The sequence below is a fragment of the Capsicum annuum genome, chromosome 11 (genome assembly GCF_002878395.1).
Source record: "Capsicum annuum cultivar UCD-10X-F1 chromosome 11, UCD10Xv1.1, whole genome shotgun sequence".
Lineage (NCBI taxonomy): Eukaryota > Viridiplantae > Streptophyta > Magnoliopsida > Solanales > Solanaceae > Capsicum > Capsicum annuum.
In genome coordinates, this window is record NC_061121.1 from 155699518 (window position 1) to 155724447 (window position 24930).

The following is a 24930-nucleotide window of genomic DNA, read 5'->3' on the forward strand; positions in this document are numbered from 1 at the left end:
GGGTCGAATTTTATCATTTTCTGCCTAAGGCTGATGATGACATCAAAAATGTCATCAAAAATGTGAAAACGTCATCAGAAATGTCGTTAGAAATGTGACATGCCGTCAGAAACGTCGTCACCCTTTTCTAGATTGACATGTTGGATTAAAATGGGTATAACTCTTTGTTCCAATATCAAATTTGATGAAATTGGTATCATTGGAAATCTAATTCAATTATCTATCTATTGATAGGTCATGATCTCAAAAATTCCAATTATAATTAGAGATATTCTCGTTTGAAGTTGACTATACCAATATCCTTCCTAAGAATTCAATCGGTAAGGAATGTTTTGATTCACCTAATCTTTAGGACATCTTTAAGTCCTTAATACACACCATCCTTGATCAGAAAACAACCCAAAACATTATAATTTATTTCTCATGATCTTGATTCATGGTTGTACTATTAGTTAGAGTCTCGAGGTATTACAGGGTTAATCGCATAATCATGGTTTCCGGACAACTAATCGTTTACCTAATTTGGACATTATAACTACATCGTTGAGCGGGGATGTAATAATCCAATCAACTTCTTAAATTTATCATCCTAAGTTTAAATCAAGTAAGGCTTCTAGGTACATCTCTATCCTAGATGCTAATTCAAAATCATTATTTTATAAAAGACTACTAACCTTACCTTGCTTATCCCCATGTTCTATCTTCCTATTCACCCTTCCGAGATCGCAAGGTCGACAATGAATATATTCTAAGGGTAGCTAATCCTTAAAATAGTTAAAACAAGGATAAAGAAAAAACCATAATGATAATCAATTTAATAAACTTAATTCAAAATAAAAGTAGTCATGATCTTGGCCTTAACCCTAGAACGGGGGCATTTAGCCGCTAATCGACGTAACCATAGTCAACATAATTGAATACATGTTATAATCTATCAAAAAGCTAAATCAAAGAAGAATAAACCCTAAAAATGTGTGTAGTGGCCTCCTATCCAGTCCAAAGACGTCCAAAAGTATCTTTACAAAGTGAATAACGTGTGCTATTTATAGTTAACCAATCCTGGGTCTATACAAGTAGGATATTGCGTGCTAAATGACCACTGGAATGAGCAGGATTTGCGGGGCATATACTACCGCTCCAAAGCATGATCGGCCTACCTTAGACCATTAGTATGAAGCTTACAGAATCCTAGTGCATGGTCCTTGGAGCACCAGTATGAAGGGGCTGTGCGGGCTTATCTACGTGCCCTCACTGGAATTTACTTCTCAAATTTTGGTTAAGTATTTGGGTCCCTCCTTTTATCCAATCCTTTGGTGTTGTTTTTTCGTTAATTTCCAGCTTTTTCACCATATTTATATCACCATAATCAAATCCACAAGCATCCTAAATCATCAAACACCCTAAATTAGAGCTCAATATATCAAAATGACATGAACGACGAACTAAAAGCTCAATCTAAGCGCTAGTCTCGAACAATTAATGCTAATATGTATTGTTGACTCTTAGCTCATTTTAAATGAACATTACACACTTCCAACAAGTTTTTACGCATAATATTACACATTCAAACCATAAGGAACTCATTTAATACACTAGAATCCACTGAGAACAACTAGAACGATACCTAGATCAAGCTAGTAATACTAGTTTTCTCGGTTGAACTCTAAATGATCAATTTAAACCCAAACTTATACATATTGTTATCACATTATTGAATACTTAAATACTTATTTATATCATCATCACACATAAAGCACACAAATTATGCTTAAAACAAGACTTAATCGGCTAGAATAGCAACACTAGAATGCATAAATACACTCAACATCACCACCCCACACTTAAATCCATGTTCGTCTTTGAACTTGTTCGTCCTCGAACAACTCTTTACTCTAAGCATCATAAGATGAGGTGACTCTACTCTTCTACTACTTTAAGACACTCAAGCTAGTACTACAATGACTACACAGAATGTAAGTTTCTACGCTAAGCATGTTATGTACATAACTGATAGTTCAAGAATAATATTTACAAATATCCTAGCCTTAAGAATGGACTCAACACATGGAAAAATCAAGGAATATTGTCCACTACAAGACATCATATAAATCACCCAGCTTTATTAAACATATGCCCCCACAATATGAGAGTTACCCATAGTCACTCACAATAATGAAATTAGAATAAGATGTTTACATGAATCAAATTTCTCTCACTCTTATAAAGAATTCACAAGTTACTAATGATGACCATATGTTTTACCTTAGTATAATACTCCATTAATATCAGAATGTTAAGCCTAGGATCAAGTAGGTCTTTTATAGGTTGTAATGCAGGCTAAAGGACAGGTAGGAACTATTTTGGCCAAGAATTGAAGTATCTGAGGTTTGGACCCTTAGAAAATTTCTAGGAATGTTATGCTTCAAACCCATTATGACTCATGGTATGAATCGTAAGTTGGGGTACGAGTGTTAAAGTATAATTATAAGCTAACCAGTGTTAGTTGGTAGGATGGTTTTTGGACATTGTAATGGATATGACTTGAGGGTATTAGTCGTAAGGCATGGGTACAAGTTATATAGGTGACTCGTAAGGTGGTCAGTGTTTGATCCTCCTGATGTTACATTCTGCCAGGGATACGGATCGTATATTGAGGTTATAATTTAGGTGGATAAGTTGTATACTAGACAGTATCTGATCCATGCTGAGGCTTTGTTACGATCAGGTAGGTATCAATCGTAAGAGAGGTTACGACTTGTAAGGAGGTCAGTCATAATACTTTGTTGGGTTTTTATGGGATTTAAGTAGGGGGTATTTTGGATATTTCCCTACTTATCCTAATAATAACCCACGACTTTTAATACATTTAGTAGGTTATTTATCATATTATTTTATTCTTAAATACTTAGAATCTCTTCCAAAACATATCATAATTCTCTCAAGAGATTTTGGGGCAAAGAGCTAGGGTTTCAACTAAGGAATTACTTTAGGGCTAGTCTTGGTGAATTATTTCCATCAATCTTCTTGGTTTAAGGAATAATTCTCTTCCCTACTTGTAATTTCAATTAAAGGTATAGTTATATGATTGATTTCATGGTTTTTTTTATTTTACATTGTTTTGGTTTTCAATCATTAATTTGGGGGTTTTGATGTTAAAGGCTTGGTTATGATTTCTTATGGTTTTAAGTATGTTTTCTATGCATTAATGGTGGTTTTGGATAATGGAATTTCATGGTAATGGAATTTTGTTTTGATTGTACTATGCTCCCAAGGTGTTTGATAAAATACTTATAAAGATATGTTCATTGCATTGACTTATGTTAATGGAACTCTTGTTTGTTTTCAGCTTATATATGAAACCTTAAATGTTTTTCAATGGCTTACAAAGGTTAATGGCTAATTAGTAATGCTTATGGAGAACATGGTAGTCTTTCAAGAGGTTAATATGGTAAATGGAAAGGGCACCGAGAGTCCCTTAATCTAAATAGTTTGGCTATGGATAATGCTTGCTAGTATGATAGTATAATGATACCACTAGTTTATCAAATAGCCTTGGTTAATAAATGGATAATTAGACTGTTTGTACATGGTTTAATTGGACATTAATGTTAAGAAGTGTAAGCTAAGTCATGGAAGGTGGCGATTCTGGGGGGATCAAAACCGAAAACTCATATTTTCCAATATAAGGGGTCTTCGATGGCCACGTGCGAGTGTCGCATTTTATTGGATGGATGTACTAGTCATCTCGAGGTTATTGCCTGGTCGTGTGGCTACATACACCATGACACTTTCAGTAGGGGGAGCTAAACCCATAGGGTCCGTTGGTGGTAGGACGGCTAAGCTACACAACCCAGGTTAAGATTTTAAATGGCATGCTAAACTCGGTCCTTTTCCCAGCACTTATATATATGTATGGATGTTTGCATTGGACGGTTTTCACTTGGTTTTGGTAAATGGAATTACTTTATTCTTTTCCCATGATTCATGTTATTGTTCACCCACTAACCTGTCTACTGGCGACTGTATACCCATGCTATGCAGAAAATGGATGTTTGAATTATCCGTCATAGCACTTGATTCAAGAACATCTTATTGTACTGAAGTGGTGAGCGTCCATCCTTTCGAATGACATCATTTTATGTTAGACATTCATGGACTTTTAATTTTCTTTTCAGATATTTGTTTTGGCTATGGTTGGGGGCATGTGCCCATCGAATATTTGTATTCTTTTGGATAGAGGCTTTGTGTTACTTCTGGGGGTCAAAATAGGCAGTATCAGTATTGGTGTCAGACTTGGTATTGGAATAAGCTGAGGGCTGGCATTATCAGATATAATTTCTCACTATTCCATCGTATCACATTTTGGGTTTGACTTTTATGTTATGTTTTGATATACTTTTTGGTTTGGTATGGTATGGATGGTTGGTTTAGTATGGACAGACTTGGTTGGGTCGATCATGGCTGTGACCCTATCCCAAAGTCTTCATGAGTGCATTATGTTGTCATACCTCAAATCCCCTTCGGGGTGTACAAGCACCCGTAGCAGTAAGGCCCAAGAGAACCAACCTATAACCCTGTACATCTCATACATCATATGATAACCACGATGAGAAAAATTAGGTGGACAAGCACAAAATTATAAATACAAGACTTGGCCGTTGGGGCCACCACATCTAAGGGACAAGACACTACTATGCTTAATTTTACATTGGTCTACAAAGCTTCTAAAAGATACATAGAAACTTAGTTAAGGTCGAGACAAACCCCCACCTTAGTCTTAACTACTGTACAATATGAAAATATATAAAATAGACTCGGAAAGCTCTAAATCAAACTAGAGCTCACCAATAGACACTAGATATCTCATGCTCCTACTAGTGAGGTATATTAGATGAAGTAACTGTGCCTGCAGTATGAAATACAGGCCCCCCCGTAAGGGACATCAGTATGAAAATTGTGCTAAATATGTAAGGATGAAGGTAACAACCCATGATACAAGAGCTCAATAGAAATCAGATACAAGTGTATGAGTAGTGCTAGTAGACCACCTTTATATATGTTTGTGGGAATAGGTACATTACATTCTTTTCTTCATTTTTACCCTTCTTGCTTCATAATCTTTGTAAGCCATATAATGCAAATAACCAGCTAATCAATGGTAAATAGACAAATCGAGATCGGCCCATTCTAGGCTTACGCCCCTAAGCTGCCACCCATATATGAACATTGGGATCGGCCCATGCTAGGTTTTTTCCCCTGAGCTTCCACCCACATATAAAGGTATTGAGATTGGCCCATGCTATGCTTATGTCCCTGAGCTGCCACCCATTTTATAGATTCTGTTACTTAGATATTTTGCCTTTGGTGGTCATAACATTATGGTACCTTCAAACAATAATCTACCAATAAAAGACATATAAATAAACACTTAATGCAATGTCAAAGAGGTACAGGGCATATTGTACATGCATGATATTTTTAGGAGCTGAAATAACATATGTATCTTATTTGGCTTAAAGGAGAAATCTAGAGACTTACTAGTAAATGTAAAAATACAAACATGATAATCTGTCTGTGGTGAGGTATTTTAACACATTGGGGAGCGGGATCAAGGTCGTTATCTAGATATGAGATCGTGTGTTGCTATTAGGTATTATTTACTATGGGAAAGATTTAGAAGTTTATTAGGTATTACTTACTATGGGAAAGCTTTAGAAGCTTACATTGTACCAAAAGTGCTAAATTTCATGCCAAATAATACGATATAGAGTAGGCTTACATATCTGGTTGTATAACTCTGAAACTAGCCCAACTTTACTTCCCGCCTTTTAGATTACTTATCTATAATAACATGTATGGAAAACTAATATTAGAAACCAACCAACACATTTGGGCTACTTGACTTCACCAAAACAGTAGTCGGGCATTAAGCCCTTAATTTATCAATCAAGGGTGTTATTTTAACCCTTTTCTCCTCCAATTACATCAATATACCATACAAATTCTTGTGACATCCTCCGAAACAACTTTGGCTTTACTACACCTTTGATGTTTCGACTTTTTACGGAATATTTTAGGCCTTTTTCTTAGGACAATTGTATGTTTTTAAGCAGCCATTATTGTATTTAACATGGTATTTTAGTTCTTTAAGGATAAGAATTGAGTGTGAAAGATAACTTGGACAATATGACCAAAACTGAGGTAAAATAAGCAGCGACAACTTAGGCGACGGACCGTCGACCTTACGATGATCCGTCGGTCTAAACCATTGACTAAAAGTAGAAGCTATAGAATCTGTACATCCTATGATGGTCCAGGTGATGGACCATCGGCTCTGCAATGAATCATCATTCTAAACCATCGCCAAAATACAGAACGCATAATCACTGGAAGCCCTATGACAATCTAGGCAATGGACCATCGATCGTGCGATGGGCCATCGTACTACCTGTCGCCCAAAAGCAGAGAATGGAGTCATTGGAGACCCAACGATTGTGCAGGAGATGGACCATCAAACCTGCAATGAACCGTCACTTGACCCATCAACTATAAAGCAAAAAATTTGAGTTTGAATTTTAAAACCCCAGTTCTAGAATCATATAAATACCAAGTATTAGGGTTTAGTTCGTATCTTTTCTCATTAGTTTCGCACTTTCTCCTCTATGGAGAGGGGTGTACACTTTTCATTGAGATTTGAATTTAGATATTAAGATCTGATTATTAGTTTTGATATTTTCCATTGAAGATTGAGAAGAACAATATTGTGACTTTTGTAAGTTCCCTCTTGAAGCCATTTATGAACTTCATTATATCTTTGATTTCTTATATGGAGATGAGTAGTTAAACTCCCATAACTAGGGTTATGGGAGCCTTGATGTAGAGAACTATTTTGGGGTTGTGAATTGGTTTGATTCCTAACATCTAGCGAAATTGCATGAATCATTCTTCATTATAATGACATCTCTTTGTTGCAAACTTGAGAGGTAAGCCCATGAACTCCACTTGTCTGATGAGGAAGTGGATGTTGGGAAAATAAGTGATTCACATGAACTCCATAGGTTTCCCCTTTGGGTTAATGGGTTGATGCCTTAATAGGTTCAACCCTGATGAGAGTGTTATTGAATAATGCATGAATCATTTACGTTTGAGAGAAGTAAAGGGTGAAACACTCATTAGGTTGAGAAACATGTGGGTAATTCTTAGAATTCAATAATTCTTGCAATTGAATACATAAGTTAGAATTCAAACACAAACTCACAACCCTAATTGTTTGAACATCTTGGTGGGCATAACCCTATTTAATTTATTCTTATTAAAATTACATCTACATTAACTCTTAGTAGCTGGAATTTTGTGTGACACAAATACGAAAGAGCACTGTTAACATTTCAAAACCCCCTTGATTTCGGAACCTCAGATCAACAGTCTAATAACAGTCACAATACTTAGTGAACACAGCGTTCCCTGTGGGATTCGACCCCCAACCCAGTTGGCTTCTATATTTGACAACGACTGTTTACTATCTCATAAGAGAGGTGTAATTTAGGCGTTCCAAATTTTGGCACCGTTGCCAGGGAATACGATTGTCAATTAAGTTTGTGTTTGTTAATTGACCTTTGGTCAAGTTTCCCAAATTTCTCTTTTGTTTGTTTTTTTTATTTTGTGTAGGGGAGTTGTTGTGTATGCCAAGTACATAGAAATCGGGTGCACCATTATTACCAATACATCCAAAACTGCAACTAATTGGTAGAATGGTAGATCCCAAAGATGCTGAGAGAATAGCTGTGTTGGTTAGAGCTCAATTAAATCAGTAGAATAATGGTCAGAGGCACGTCATCCTAATCTTTATGATGATGATTTGGGGGATGATGACTTGTTAGATTCTATTAATCCTATTAATGGTTAGAGCTCAACATCAATAAATGTTGACTGAAGTCAACTAATAAGTCTTTATAACCACAATTTCGCACAAATTACACTGAAATACATTGGGAATCGTGTGAATCATCCCGTGTGAATAATCCCTACACCTCAAAAATACCATGAAGCAACCATGGGGAGGGGTAAAATAGACAAAATACACAGATAAATATTTCAAAAAAATCATCAAAAATCAATTCATTATGGGGTGATTCTGAAAAAATAATGTAAAATAAAGTTTTTCTTTTCTTTTTAGTTCTTTTTCGGCGTTTTGCCTTTTGATTTGTTCTTTTTTGGGCTATGTTAGAGGTGCTTGACAAGCTTTATCTTCTTTTGAAAACTGTGCCAGATGTGTCTGTCTGATAGGCACACTTGGACTAGGGTTCGGATGTTTAATAGGAACACGGCTAAGTTGGGGTCTAAATAAAAAATCTGGGCAAGTTCAGGGTGATCAACTTTTGTGAAAAGGTGACTTGTATAAAGTAAATGAAGACCAATTCAAAATTAAAACAAATAAACTAAGAAAATCTAGACTAGTATTTTTTTTTATATAGACGCACTTTGAAAACCAAATCAAACATATTCAGAAAATGAAAAATATTTGGTAAGTCAAACCCTTGTAAAATGCTTGGGTTGTAGACGTTGGAATTAATCTCTTGGTTTACAGATATTGGATGAGTTGCCACTTGATGCTGAGACAGCTGAAAGAGGTTACAGCATAGGTACTGACCCAACAGGCTTACCAAAGATTCATGGTCTTCCAACATCATCCCTGTATAATTCGACAAGCAGTGGCTCAACTGATTCATACACTGCTTCTCCTAAAAACCCAAGATAGCGCAAATCATTCCATTCTGGTGAACTACAGTCACCAATGTATGCTGGTGCAGATTTAAATGGCAGTGGGCGTAATTCTCTTGTCGGTCTTCATCTAATAGTTGATATGTAGGAGATATATCAAATGCTTTGGGTTGCCAGGCGCTTGGAACCTTAACCCCATCTGGTGCTGTGAAGAGCCATTATATATTTTTTCTGCCACAATGAAGATGTATGGTGATTGTGTCGCTCTTCAATATTATTTATTTCTATTGTGTATATAGAATGATTTTGAAGCTATGTAAGGAATAATAAGAAGTCAGCTTCCGCAAGCTGCAGCTTGTTATTTTTGTTTTGTTTGATAATAGCAAGTAAAGCCGGCTGTTTTATTTTAAGAAGTCCCCATTTGCATACAAGTTTCACGAGGAGAGGGAAATGACGGATAACGTTGTATAGTCTGCACTAATTTAGGAAGACGCTTGTTAGCATTGGTTCTATCATCTATATTTAGGAAGACAAACTTACCAAGCTAATTAGATATTAACTATATAGTAATACTTAATGCTATTTACATCCATTCGAGGAACATTACACAAAAAGATATAATATATGCAAGTGAAACATAGTTAACTGCAGTTTTCTTTTTTATTACGCTCTTCAGCTGCCACGAAGATGTCACCGTTTATGGTTTTTCTGCAAGGAAGCAAATTATATGCTATCCACAGAAACCTATTTAGTAAGTTTATCCTCATCCATCCACATGTTAAACAAGGAGAAAGTGCAAGTATCTGAAGGAGAGAAGCATCGCGCACCTTAATAGTTACACCTTTATTAAGTCTATTTCTATGAGTCTACTTAAAGCTGTTCAGCTTTCTTGGCTGATTTGCCGGTGAAGCAGCCAATGTCAGCACCTAACTTAGCTTTCCTCTTCATATGGTGGAAGGAGAGAAAAAAGGATAAAATTAAACAATATATCCATTAGGTTAAATTTTTACACAAAAATTTGTTCACTTGGAATAATTTATTACTTAATTTGACCATTCGCCTTCATTTACAACAGTAACTGGCCATTTGACCGCTTTCATTACATATCTTCTTCTTTGGCACTCGCGAACTTATCTTTGAGCTATTTCTCAATTTTTTGGATTCATTATTTTAGTGTTATAGTGGTCTTGCTCTTTTTTCTTTTCGTTTTTTTTATATATTTTTTTTGCTCTTTCTCCTCGTCCCCTTCCTAAATTAAAATGCCTTTAAAGCTTGATTTAAAATTCTAACGTATCGGAAAAGTGAAAAACTTTGATGACTGAATAATATATCAAATATTTTGTAACATTAAAAGGATGTAGATATAATCAAATGTATAAATGTTGTATGAACAATGTATACGGAGGTATGTACATTATACATCTTTGCTACATAGATATACATCATATATACATGTTTATGAATCATGTATACATTATATATGATCATACATCATTTATACAATATCGATATATATTTATACATTATATAATTATTTATACTATATCGATACATTTCATTTATGAAGTTTGAGAAGTTATAAATGAATTTTTCTTGATAATTAATAAAATTATTATGTCAAAAAAAGTTCGTTTAGCCATGGTTTTATTACCATTTAAACACGGTCCGCGTCTGGCTAAAACGCAAGTTCTTTTTTTTTCTTTGTTGACTTTTGAGTTTTTTCTTAAAATAAAACTACAACAAACAATAAAAATTCCGACAGTTTGGAGCTTAATTACAAAAAAAATTGACATTTTGCACAATTACTGAAAATTTCTATTTTGGACCTGCCAAGATACATGGTTAGCTTTCTATACATCAACGAAGATACACTTTTTTCATAAAGATACATAATTAGCTTTTGATGTATTTTTTTCAATTTTGAATTTATCGAGATACATAATATATTTAACGAAGATATATTTTTTTCTTTGCGAGATACATAATTAGCTCCCGATATATTTTTTTGAATTTTAGGTCTGTCGAGATACATAATTAACTCTCGATTCTTCCAACGAAGATACATATTTAGTTGGAATATTTGTAATTACTTTGTAAAGATGACAATTTGCGTAAATATGGTAAGTTAAAGTGTATGTTTATGTTATCTTTCTATAAAACTATGACTATATTTATTATAAATTAATTACTTTAAGGGAAAACTTCACCCCTTAGCTTACATAAGTCCTTAATTATACTACATAGAAATGCTTTAATATAATTATTTTAGATGGCAAAAATATCAATAATTTGAGAGACCTTGATTTCATGCGCTATTTTTTCCTTTTTTTTTCTACGTTTTAAAATTTTTGTTTCTCTTACTTTACCTATTTTATTTCCTACAATATAACTTTCAACTTTGACACATATTTAAATGATTTTTATCCCAAAATTACACGTTCAATTCTCTCTCTCTAAATGCTTCAAAAAAGATTTGATCTCAATTTTGCTGTTACTAAATGAAAAAAATCAATGTTCCTAGATTTTCCTGATGCTACATAATTTTTTCATTGAACAAGTTTTCATTTTAAGAGTTTTGTTTTCAGATCTACAATGACAATTTTCAATTTCTTTCTCGAATTTATGTTCAAAATGCATTCAAAGTGTCATTTGTATTTTCATACTTGATTTGTTATTTTCTTTACCCTTTATTATATTTCATTTAATTTCTTCTATTTCAATTATGTTCTTATCCGTATATTTGTATCATTGCATAAATTAATATCGTTTGTATACTTGTATCGATGTCTAAATTTATTTCAGATTGTTGACATTTGTATCCAACAAAAGTGAATTTGTACAATTCAAATGTATTTGTATCAGTAAATTCATAAAATTGAAATACATTTTTATATACTGCAACATGTAATTCTATTAGTGACTTTTGTATGATTGAAAAGTATTTGTTAATGGGACTATATGTTGTACGTGTATTTAATATCAATAAAGCTTAATTTGTCATTGTATATGTATTTATAATAAATAAATAAATTTGTATAGGTATTTTTGAAGAATGATGACAATATTTTTAATGAGTCTGTGTGTTGTATACGTATTCAATGTCATAAAAATAGTTATATATTTTGTATGTGAATAGGGTCTGAAATTTGTAGTTATATATATATATATATATATATATATATATATATATTAAAATAAATAAATGAATGTATGTGTATTTAAGGTCATACAAACAGTTATGTATTTGATGGTAATGTTTAAAGGTCTATGTGTTGATATGTATTTGAGGTCATCAAAACAGTTATATATTTATACGTGAATGAAGCTTGAATTTGCAGTTGTATACGTACTTCAGAATAATTAAGTAAATTTGTATAAGTATTTCAAATAATGATGACAATTTTTAATGGGGTTATGTGTTGCATATGTTTTTGTGGTGATAAAAATAATTATAAGATACATATTTGAGAATATAAAAACAGTTTGTATTTGGTAAATACATATCTTGTGCAACCTATATATGTATATCAAACGACACATGCTTATACAACTTGAACCATATAGACACAAATGATACTTGTTTATACCCAAATACAAATAATAAATTTGACATAGAAATATAAAATAATTTATATAAAGTATATTGTTTGATAAAAAATATAAAAATAAAAAAAATGAGAAAGTGAAAATATAAAATACAAAGAGGGTAAAAACTTACCACATCCGGTGTGTACGTCAAATTAATGTAATTTGTCACGGTTAAGTAATTTGATAAAGTAAAATATACGCTAATTAAGTATATTGAGTAAACTGAACTCTACATTCAAACATATGACATACATGTATTGACTTAATGTAAACACCAAGTATGAGTAAGTTTTACTTTCAAAAAGAGTGAAAGATGTGAAAATATAAAGGATAAAATGCAAAAACAAAAAGGCAAGAAAGAGCGAGAGAGAGTAGTGAAAATAAATAGGAGAATAAAAAGATAAAGACAACATGGAAAGAAAGAGAGGCTAGGAATAAAAGAGATGAAAAAAGAGAAAATCAGTGGAAATATTTTTCTCATTCAAACGTATTTTGTGTTTTGAAACTCATTAAAAAAATTTCATATTTGAAACGGAAAAGGCTCAAAAATACTTCTGAACTATCTGAAATAGCTCAAAAAAGTCCCTCGTTAGATTTTTGGCTCAAAAATACCCCTCCGTTAAATATTTGGCTTAAAAATACCCTTCCCTCTAACGGAATTTGGAAAAGAATTAAAACTACCCCTGAACTATCTGAAATGGGTCAAAAATACCCCCTGTTAAATATTTAACTCAAAAATACCCCTCCCCTTAACGAAATTAAATTATTTCGATTGAATTAAGCCCTAACTTTAACTTTTTAATCCTAATACTTTAATTTTTTTTTACATAAAAGTAGTTTTTTAATTTTAAAAATAAAAGAATGAAAAAAAGTATTTGAATTATTATATAAACAGGTTGAATTTGATTTGAAAAATAAACATAAATTTATTCTAAAAAGGTATTTTCACTTTACATCTTTTTAATCTTTAAAGAAATTAACGAAATTAATGAGATATAAATTTTCACTTAAAGAAATTAACGAAATAAAAATTAAATGATGAACTTTATATAAATTAGCAAAATAATCGAAATAATTTAATTTCGTTAAATACCCCTCTGTTAAATATTTTGCTCAAAAATACTCCATCCCTTAACGAAATTAAATTATTTTGATTGAATTAAACCCTAACTTTAACTTCTTAATCCTAATACTATACTTTTTTTTACATAAAAGTATTTTTTAATTTTAAAAAATAATGAAAAAAAGTATTTGAATTATAATATAAATTGGTTGAATTTGATTTGGAAAATAAACATACATTTATTCTAAAAAGGTATTTTCACTTTACATCTTTTAATCTTTAAAGAAATTAACGAAAGATAAATTTTCACTTAAATAAATTACCGAAATATAAATTAAATGATGAACTTTATATAAATTAACGAAATAATCGAAATAATTTAATTTCGTTAAGGGAGGGGTATTTTTGAGCCAAATATTTAACAGGGGGGTATTTTTGACCCATTTCAGATAGTTCAGGGGTATTTTTGATCCTTTTTCGAATTCCGTTAGAGGGAGGGGTATTTTTGAGCAAAATATTTAACGGAGGGGTATTTTTAAACCAAAAATCTAACGAAGGGCATTTTTGAGCAATTTCGGATAATTCAAAGGTATTTTTGAGCCTTTTCCATATTTGGAAATTTTTTCAATTAATTGCGAACGTGATTTAAGGAAGTTGAATATTTTTTTTTAAAACTCAAGTTGTTACCTAAAAATAAGATAATTAACTATACTTGCATATGTATTTGATGTTTTCTTACCCATCAAATACATATACATATTATTATTTCGATAATTAGAGAAACATTGCGATCTGATTCTTAATTAATGAACCTAATTTGCTATTTCTAAACTTTCTCAGTACTTTATTCTATATATTTGAAGTTATCGAAGGAACCTATATGATCAACCAAAAGGTACCAAAACGTGGGGATATAGGTATAAAATTGTTTTACATGTAGTCATGTTAACTACTAAATCATTTGTATTTTACTTTAGAACAGACGATCAGTGGACTCAAAGAGATTGGACCTCCAAAAATGGAGAAGCTATGCCCATAGTCACTTTACAATAAATATTTATTTTAATTTTCAAAAGTATTCTAAGGGGTAAGATCTACATATTAAGATGTTCATTTTATTTGAAGAAGAGTAGCATTACAACATCTAAATTGTTGAACCTTTCTAGAAATATGCTATCAACAAACACCAATTTTTTCTATCAAAATAATATTTTTTAGTAAATTATATACTTCAAATCAATTTTAATCGCAAAGTTCTTATTTGTATTCTCACTGTAACGATGCAATCCAATACCACAGTTCTAATAGACAAAGGAAGTACAAGAAATAAATCTCATGAATGTTAAGCAATCTCTTAAACATGGTAAAAGGTATAATTACCGGGAGTAGCACATTTTCTATTAGTCTTCTATGTTATTAAATTTTAAGATAATTCACACCCTACATTTTGATCCTGAATTGATTACGAACACTGTTTCCTGAACTCATCAAAGTACAAATCACAGTTTGATCATTAATAGTGAATCCTTACCTTACGATGCTAATTTCCTACTATACCAATTGTATAGTGGGAACTAAACTTGGTGAATTTTTTTTGCTTTAAAGCAAAAAGCTAAACTTGATGAATTTACTTTAATAGTTTATTAGTTATAAATTTGTCATAATTACCAGAACATGTATGCTCCAATGTTCAACATGATTTACAACTAATGACCTGAAGGAAGATGAGCAACATTTAAGTGATTATCAGGGAACAACTTTTATAACAACCTTCCAAACGGAACCCACTTTGGAAGGTTCCTGAAATACTTCCTCTCCATTTTGTGTTAGCATTCTGCAACTCTACCTCGATTGTAGCAGAAGTCTTCACCTTCTTTTTTCCTTTCACTTCTTTTTATATTCCTTAATTTATATTCCCTCCCATTCATAATAATTGAATTGATAGATTTTAACACACATATTAAAGAAAAAATATTAAAGATATAAATTTAACATAATTTTTTATTTTTACCTAGAAAAAGAAAAAATTAATCTTGTAATACTTTTTGAAAAGTTAATTGGTTGTCAAATCATAATGGCAAATTTAAAAAAAATACAATGACTTATTTATTTTGAAATATCAATAAATACCCCAACCCCCAACAATTCACTTATTCACGGAGGATTACTTTAAACCCATCAATGCAACTGCTTCTGCAGCCTATCATCCACCCACCGTAGAATGGAACTTCTGTCCGTAAAGTTTTTATTCTAAGTGTGACTTGACTTTTATTAATGTTTGATTTGATAAATAATAATAACACTTCCTCCGTTTCATAATTAGTAAATTGTTGGAGTATTTTTTAATGTTCAAAATGAGTGAATGGTTCACAATTCAAAATAGATGTTGAAATTTTTTTTTCAAATTTATCTTCCATAAAATGTGCATTGGGAGTGATGTATTATTATTAAGGGTTTGAAATCTGAAAAAGATTAAAATAAAAAAGTATAATAAGTTTCAACAATTAACTTATTATGGAACAGAGGGAGTAATATAATTGCTAAATTCATTTGGTTGTAGGAAAGTAATTTTAGATAAGCTTTACCACTTTGATGGAAAGTAGGATTAATTGGTTAATGAACTGCTGGTTCTCTCTGTCTTTAAACAGAAAGGAGAACTCCATCTATATGCTATTCTGAAAAGAACACCCAAAAAAAAGAGAGAAACTAGTTTCCTGAAGATACATAATCAATTGCTTTCATTTTATTCTAGTCAAGAGCAAAAGCTATGTCCGATTCGAGTATGATTCTTGACTGATTTATTGTTATTAAAATTGTAACTGTGAAAAATATTAAACTGCAATTCTAAAATCATGTAATTCCTTAAATCTGATGTCCAAGCCAAATTTTCAAAACTAATAATTTTTCATTAAGATTTTATTTTTTCTTTTTCTCAATTTGTGAACCCTATGTATTTAGGAATTTACAATTATTGCTTTAAAGTTTGACACTTTAAATTTAAATTTTCATGACTGATTCGATATTGATATCTCAGAAAGTTGGTTATTGCCTCTTGGGTTAATTGGTAGTATCTTTTAGTATACAAAATTGTTTGATTATAGTTAAAAAATAAATTATAGTGGAAACTAAAGTTATTAAAATGGGGAATTCATTCTTGAAAATATGCTATGTATCATTGTTTGTGATCTTTAAGATTTCATGAATGATAATAACCTATGTTCATCATGGATTTGAAATTGGTGGGAGTAGAGTAACTTTTATATTACTCCAACCAAATTATAATCAAAGGTGAATTTTTTATGAAATTAGTTGAATAAATTTTTTAACTAACAGTAAGTGAAAAATTAATTAAAAAACCTTTTAAGTTTTCTTTAGTTGAATGTTAATATCGTGTTGTGGTCATATAGTTGAATGGTTATGTCACATCGTGATTAAAACTAGATGAAATTTGTAATTATTTGGAGCTACATATATGAAATTCGTTAATAACCAAAGTGGTCGAATCATTGAAGAAGTAATTCCAAAATAATGAATAACTTAAAATTAATTTATCACAATCTAAATCCGTTGTGAGTGATATCCACACTACTCACCTGGTGGGAGAACCATCTATCTGAAAATACCTTTCCAAAGTCAACACTTAAAGAGATGATAAAACTAACCAAATGTTCTATTCCAAATCAAAACATAAGTACAACAAAATGCGGAACATTATACTTAACCAAATCACCCTTAGAAATCGAAAGCCGTCCATACCAAAACTATTAAAGATTGTCGAGAAAGGGATGCAGCCCCAACAATTAGAATGTAAACATAAGTCTAGAAACAAAGAACTATGCCAAATTGGAGAGATTCATTCTTCTCTTATTCTTGGTCAATGTCAAATTCTTCCTAAAAAAGAGGGGATTCATGACATGTGTCAAAAATCAAAGAAAAGTTCAAAAATTGGCGAATTCAATGTTTCCATATCCCTCCGAGTAGGAAATCATATATTGAATAGAGGATACTTCACCTCTGTAGAGGATACAACACATTGAAATAAAGGAATTGGTGGATCTCTTCCATAGATTCCTTGGTAGCCTAGAACATATTGCTAACCAGCCGCTGGAATCACAAGTGAGGTCTCGTAGGAGCTGTTGGAATATGTGCTGCACTCACAAAAGTAAAAGTAGGTGTAGTATCAGCACACAAGAAAACAATAATGTACTGGTTGGGTCATTTGGCCAACCCAAGATGAGAATATGAACATTTAGCTAAAATCTAGCATAACAAATTAACATTCACTTAGTATAACAAACAATAATGCAATTTAGGAATAAAACCAACTAGTCAACAAATCATCACCAAGTCAAGTTCAGTCAAGCCAAGTCAAGAAATTAAATAATTATCAACCATATAATATATTTTTCAGTTCACTCATGGAATCGCCAAACTCACTTGAACCTAGTACATGCACGATATGGATAATACATCCACCCTTTAGCCATGACTTGCAAGAGAAAATTTTCTTCCATGTACTAAAATTAAGACACAAGTGTCTGCCAACCTTATTTCACCAATAACCTGTGGGAACATGCCAACTACTGAAATATCTCCCATTTAGCAATGAGGTAGGTCAAAAATCATACAACAACATAAAAATCCTTTTCATTGACCACACCAAACAACATGCACTAACGAGTCAAACTACAAAGTAGTTAACATGCACATATAACACAAATTGAATTATACTATATTATCATTGCCTAATTCGAACCAAGCTTGCATAGCTCCTCTAAGCCAGAGCTTTGCCCTTACGTGCAATTTTCGCTTGCTCTTGGTCTAGAGCATACATATAAACACATAATTAATGAAATGACCTGATGAAAATTCTAACTCACACCCAATCCCTAAGGACAAGTTCATGATCATTCCCTTTCCGTTATAGGACTTTTCTATCGTAATTCACCTAAAGCTACTAATTTCATGAACTAATTACTGAATTAATGAAATACGAGAGTAAATTAACTGTTAATAATCAAACCCATTAACTTATTATATAATTTCCTCCTTTGCACCATAAAATAATTAAAATTAATCCTAAAACCCTCCCTAAACTCCATAATAGCAATTTTAAGGCTTAATTATCAATTACATGTTAGCAGAAATGAATTTCTTACTTTTACAAAGTCAAATGAATAAAATCTGGAGAAAATTGCCTAAAATCATCCTTCTGTTGTCCCAAAATGAGTTTCAAAAAAATAAACTACTTTAGAATTTTTTAAATTAAACTGCAACTTTCGTCGCTATAGCAAACGCTGACCAAGTCTGACCATCATTATAGCTAGAATTATTTATGTTAAAGTGGCGGCCACTACAGTGGCATGCCAGCCGCTAAGGCTGAATCGATGGGAGAGAATGTCCAGTCTCACCCAAAAATCTCACTTTTTATAACACACCTTAAACCAAAGACATTTTAAATAATGCCCTTTACGCTAAGAAATTTTTGAGTGTTCTACTTACACAAAATTGATTTCATAAATTTCTATGATTTTAATATCATCATAGCTAACTAGAAATCAAATCAACCACCCCCAAAATTATCCAAATTACTTTCAAATTTCTATAGATCTAACCTTGCTTCGATTTCATGCGAAACTTGCCTAATCTGAATTTTTTAACATCCAAATTGAGAAGAATTTTAACATAAAAGTTTCAATGAGAGGTTTATACATAATGACAGAAATGATCATTACAACATATACAATTGGCCCATCATTCATCCCCAAATGATTAAATATAAAAAATAGGCTAAAAAGGAGAAAAGAGAGTATCGATATCCTCAAATAATTGAGGATACTTATACTGCATGTCTTTCTCAGTTTCTCAAGTGGATTCCTCAATTGGACGATGCTTCCATTGAACCATAACCAGAAAAATTTCCTTCATCCATAATTTTTGGATATCCCTTTATAGAATCGCTATTGGTTCCTCCCCGTAAGCTAAGTCTTTATCTAAAAGAACTGAGTACAACTTAAAGATATAGTCTCCATCCTTATGGTACCTCTTAAGTATATATACTTGTCATACCAGATGGACTCTTAACAATCCTAACAGTAGAGCTAATGAAACACCCTGGGCTTTGACCCTTGAAAATTTACTAAGCTTTGAGCTTACTACCCTAGTGACTACTCACTATATGAGTCATATGGTGTGGGTATGGGTTAGGTGTCTCAATTTGAAAGGTGTCCAGTGAATGATGGTTGGTTTTCTATTGTGGTTATGGGTTGGTGGTGACGATTCATTAGGTGAGGTGGCGGATGATTAGGATGATCCTTCATTTAATCAAAAACTTAGTGACTTGACCTGGCTTTGAGTATGAGTTTCTCACTAAGAGCTGTGAGGATAAGTTACAAGTCTTTGTGGGAAGTCATATGTTGTCCAGTGTCAATCCCTTTGAATTCTGTCTTGGGTACGATTGGACCATACGATTCGTATATTTTGGTCATGAGTGGGGGTTAGGGAGTCGCATAGTGGACAATCCATGGATGTACAACTCATTATCTTGGTGACCACTCAATGGTACGAGTCGTATGTTGTGGTTATGAGTCAAGGGGTCGACTCGTAACCACCTGCAATAATTTTACAGTTTTAAGTTGGGCACATTCTGAACATTTCTCCTTTTTAACTCCCTTTGATACCCCGACATAAAACACCTTTTGGAAATTCACTAACCTATTATTCCTAATCAAACACTCCTAAAAATCTCTCAAACTCTCTGTTCAAGAAAGAGGCTAGGGTTTCTTCAAGACAATCAATTAGAGGTTTTCAAGAGTAATTCTCTTCATCTTCCTTGATGTCTAAGGCATGTTACTCCTCCCTCATTGTTATTTTACAAAGATCATGTGTTTTAATGTATGATTTTCATGCTATTGTTATGGTTTTGACATAATGGTTTTAATGTATGATTTTCATACTATTGTTATGGTTTTGACATAATGGTTGGGGGTTTTGGATGTTCATGGTTGAATAATATTTCTCATGGATTAATTATGGTTTTTTATTTATTTTAATATGATTTTGAACATTGTGGGATGCTTGCTAATGGTAATTGGATTTTGGGGTATTATGGATTCCCCAAATTACTTGGTTAGGGTTTTGAAACTTATGTACCCTCAAACTGTTTGTTAAAATGCTAATGAGAATGATTTTGTCACATAGTTTAACTACTCTTGATATCTTTGCATTGCTTAAATAGTAATGGAACCTGAATTGTTCTGGTTAATTTTAAATGGTTTGGAAAGGCCTTGACGGCCATGGTTTTGGTTTAATTGGAATCTTTGGAGTCAACTTGGTTTAATGTTTTGGTATGTCATAAGAGGATAGACTTGCAAGCTTTAATTTTGGTATGATGATACAAATAGTAAGTGCCTAATAAAAGACTCCTTTGTAAATAGTTAGAATGTTTGATTGGTTTTAATATGGGCTTAAAGGGGTTTGTGTTAGCAAAGCCGTAGAAGATGGAGGTCCCGGAGGGACCAATATTGGAAACTTGTATTTATCGATGTAAGGGTTGGTCATGGTGATCGTGTGCATGGTGTCACACTTATATTTTTAGAGATGTACTAGTCATGATAGGTTTTATTCGCTGGTTTATGTGGCTAACATGCACTGAGGCCCTTTTAGTAGGGGAAGCTAAACCTATATAGCCCGTGGGTGGACAGTTAGGACGACAGAGCTACACAACCCAGGTTAAGGTTTTAAATGCATGCTAAACCCGATTCCCTATCCTGACACGGTATATATATATACCTATGTGATTGCATATTTATTTACTTTGGTTTTCAATAATGACATTAGTTTATCTTTATCCTTGAGTATATGCTAGCATTCACTCCGCTAATCATCTTCAGGCCCTGTATCCCCATGCAATGCAGGAAATGGCCATACTACCATTTTTCCTACTCAATGACTCAAATTCGAAAACAACTTTGAGTCATATTAAAGTGGTGAGCTTCTATACTACAGAAGACTCCATTTCATGCTATGGACTTCTTTTTATTATTTTATGTTTCTTGGATTTTGGTTTTGGCTATGGTCGGGGGTATGTCCAACCCAGATGTTATTTGATTCTCGTTAGAGGCTTTTTAAGACTATTATAGGCATGGACGGTATTGGTATTGGTGTCAGCCTTGATATTGGTATTGGGATTATGGTTCGCACTGGTTAGATATTTAGTTGATGTTATTGGATTATGATTCTTTACTTTATTTAATGTCCTTGAATTATTATTATTTTATCTTATTATAAGTTTCAAATTCATCCGATATAGGGTGTAGGGCAGTTACGATTGGGTATTGGGGGTGGCCTCCGGTCCTGGTTAGACTTGAGATACCCGACACAACTAGGTCCTAGTTTGGGTCATGTTAGATTTGTATTAGAGCCCTAAGTTCATGGTTGATTGGGTGTTTGACAAAATCGTATCAAGTAGAGTCTATTTTAAGGGTGTGTAGCATTTCACGCTCATAAGGGAGAGGCTATGAGGCATTTAGGAATATTTCTCTTTCTTGTGTTCTGTTCTCGGGATGTAGAGTCTAAGGTCCTAAAATATTCTCTAATTCCCATTTGTTCGCTTTTCAGATCATGTCTTCCAGATGATCAAAAGTTCATGGGAACTCCTCTATCCCACTCGACGATAATATTGATGGGACCCATCCTACTTATAGTGTCCAGATCCGGTCTAGGGGCCCAGTTCATATTGCCCTTCTGAAATTCCATCAGTCCCCTCTAGTTTTTCTCGAGCTCCTAAGGCTAATGTGATGGATGCTGAGTTTCATTAGACTATCCATATGTTGGAATAATTGGTAGCTTCTCAGGCTGAGCGTGGTACTTCTGTTAATCCATCTTTTGTGACCACAAGGGTTGACCAGTTCATGAGGTTGAATCCTCTAACCTTTACCGGTGTTAAGGTAGAGAAGGATCGTCAAGATTTTTTGGATGAGATGGAAATGATTTTTTGAGTTATGCATGCCACAAATGTGGAGGGCGTGGATTTTTACACCTACCAGCTGAAAGATATGGCGTACCAATGGTATGTGGAATGGGAATGGATTAAGGGTGACAATGCTGAGTCATCTTTGCGAATGATTTCTCTAGTGAATTTCTGGACCTCTTCTTTTCTCAAGTGTTGAGGGAAGCGAAGGCGAAAGAGTTTGTTAATCAAAAGTAAGGTAAGACATCAACCAAGGAGTATTCCTTGAAGTTTGATCAGTTATTTTAGAATGCTCTAAAGTTGGTTTCTAGCATGAGGGTTAGAAGAAGGAAGTTTGATTCCAAGTTGTCTCAAGACTTGATTTTGGATAGTAAGTTTTCCTTGTTGAACAAGGACATGAATATATCTAAGTTGGTTTTATACCTGCAGTAGGTAGAGAAAGATAAGAAGAGCAGGTTGAGATAGCAGACAGGCAGGGCAAGAAGTTCAAATTTTATGAGTAGGGTGATAGCCAACAACAGACTGGCAGGGATGGTGGGAAGTGGCCCAAGAAGAAGTGGGGTAATTTTGGGTTTTACTCGAAGGCTAGTGCTCCCTACCCAAAGCCGTCAGGTAATGTAATGCCCCGAGATCCCATCCCGAGATATCACACAGTGCTTATGACCTGAAGAATCACAAGCTAACCCTTTTATTGATATCAGTACCTGTGCACTACATAATATCTGAAATAAATGCGAAAACTAGCCATAAGGTTCAATACATCTATGAATACATAAAACTAAAAACTGAATACTAATATATTCGTCTGAAAAACCTCTAAACAATCTGAACTATGGAGTTGATGGGACATATCCCTAACTAACCCCTTTAACTGAAAGTAAATAAAATCTGATGCAATAATAGTAAACTGAGATTCGTCCTCGAAATAAAAGGACTCACGGATATGGATACTACTGCTGGCTAGGACTAAACTGTTGAGGAAACTCTGGATCCAGTTCCTCTGAACCTTGGGTGTCCAATAGAACACCGTAGCGCAAATGCGTCAGTATAGGAATGTACCGAGTATGTAGACGGGGTAGGTTAAATGCAAGGGCTCATGCATGCATAATATCTAAACTGAATAATCATGAAAATGCCGCACGAAAACACATACACATACATGAATGCATAGACCATAGTCACAATCAGCATAACTCTAGAGACTGAAACTCGGATACTGCCTTACTACAGCCTGAACTCACTACTAATACTAAGATACTAAGACACTGACTCATAGATACTGATGATTGAGAAACTGGATGTACTTACATTGATGACTAAATTCTGAGCTTACTGCTCTCGACTGACAAGATTAAATGTCAACCTCTTTAACGGATGATTAAGGAAGCTATTATCAATGGTAAGGAAATGATCATATCTGAATATGACAACAAGAATACTCAATAGAATCTAAGACTGTGATCAAGCCTGTCTGGCGGAATATCTCTGAATATGATATCAAATAACTGTATATGAGACCAAGCCTCTCTGACAGATGGTCCATAAATCAATGGAACTATCTGAGTTCCTCCTAGAGATACATGACTGTATCTGAGAGTCTTGATTTTTGAAGATTGATACTGAGACTGAGACTAAATTTGAAATTAAAACTGAAACTATGTGAAGTAGTTACTTAACCGACATTCCCCAACCTACCACAGGTGGGGTCCAACCTGTAAACCCAGTTGGAAGGGATTCAATTCCGTGCCACGGGTAAAGACCTCTCTCTGGTCAATCCTCTCTGATGGATGGCCCTAAACTGGAAGTCGAACTAAGGAAATATCATAGACAAATATTCTCTCTCTGGAGGTGACAACCATTACTGATGGAGGCTCCTACATCCCGTACTGGCTATGCAGTTCTAGAGGTCAGGGATTGCTATTAATGGATCCAGCCTCTCTCTCATTGAACGAGAGGAGCTGCCATCCCTTCCCTCACTCGGTGCTAGTTTCTACTCCCAACTGAAAGACTCTGACTGAATTCTTAACTGAACTGAATCTGATACTGATCATGTTTCTCAAAAGATCTGACTGAGTTACGCTGAGATCACTTAGTTTTGTATCTGATGGAAATGGTATTAAATCATAGTATCTAACTGACGATATAGATCTTGAATAGATTACTCGAATCGCTTTTGAGATTAGAGTTGAACACTTGAATACTATTAGATCTGAGCTGATCATAGGACTGAGGCTAGATTAATAACGATACGGAGATTACAGAGTTAACTGAGATTTCTTAAGTTTTGTAACTGTCTGAGGATACAAGTTCTATAATTCACTGAGTTCTGAGCGTCATGGCTCGACTGGAATTATCGTGAAACTGACACGGGCTCTAGACAACAGCTAAATTGTCGGGTCTAAATACCTCCAGGAATCGATAACATCAAATAAAGCATAATCATTCCTCCATCATCACAACCATTCATTAATCATCATCATCAAAATCATTCATTAATCATCACAGTCATTCATTCATCATCATTATCATTAAAGCATCTATTCAAGTATTTAGGAAACATAACATACCTTCACTTTTACAATCATTA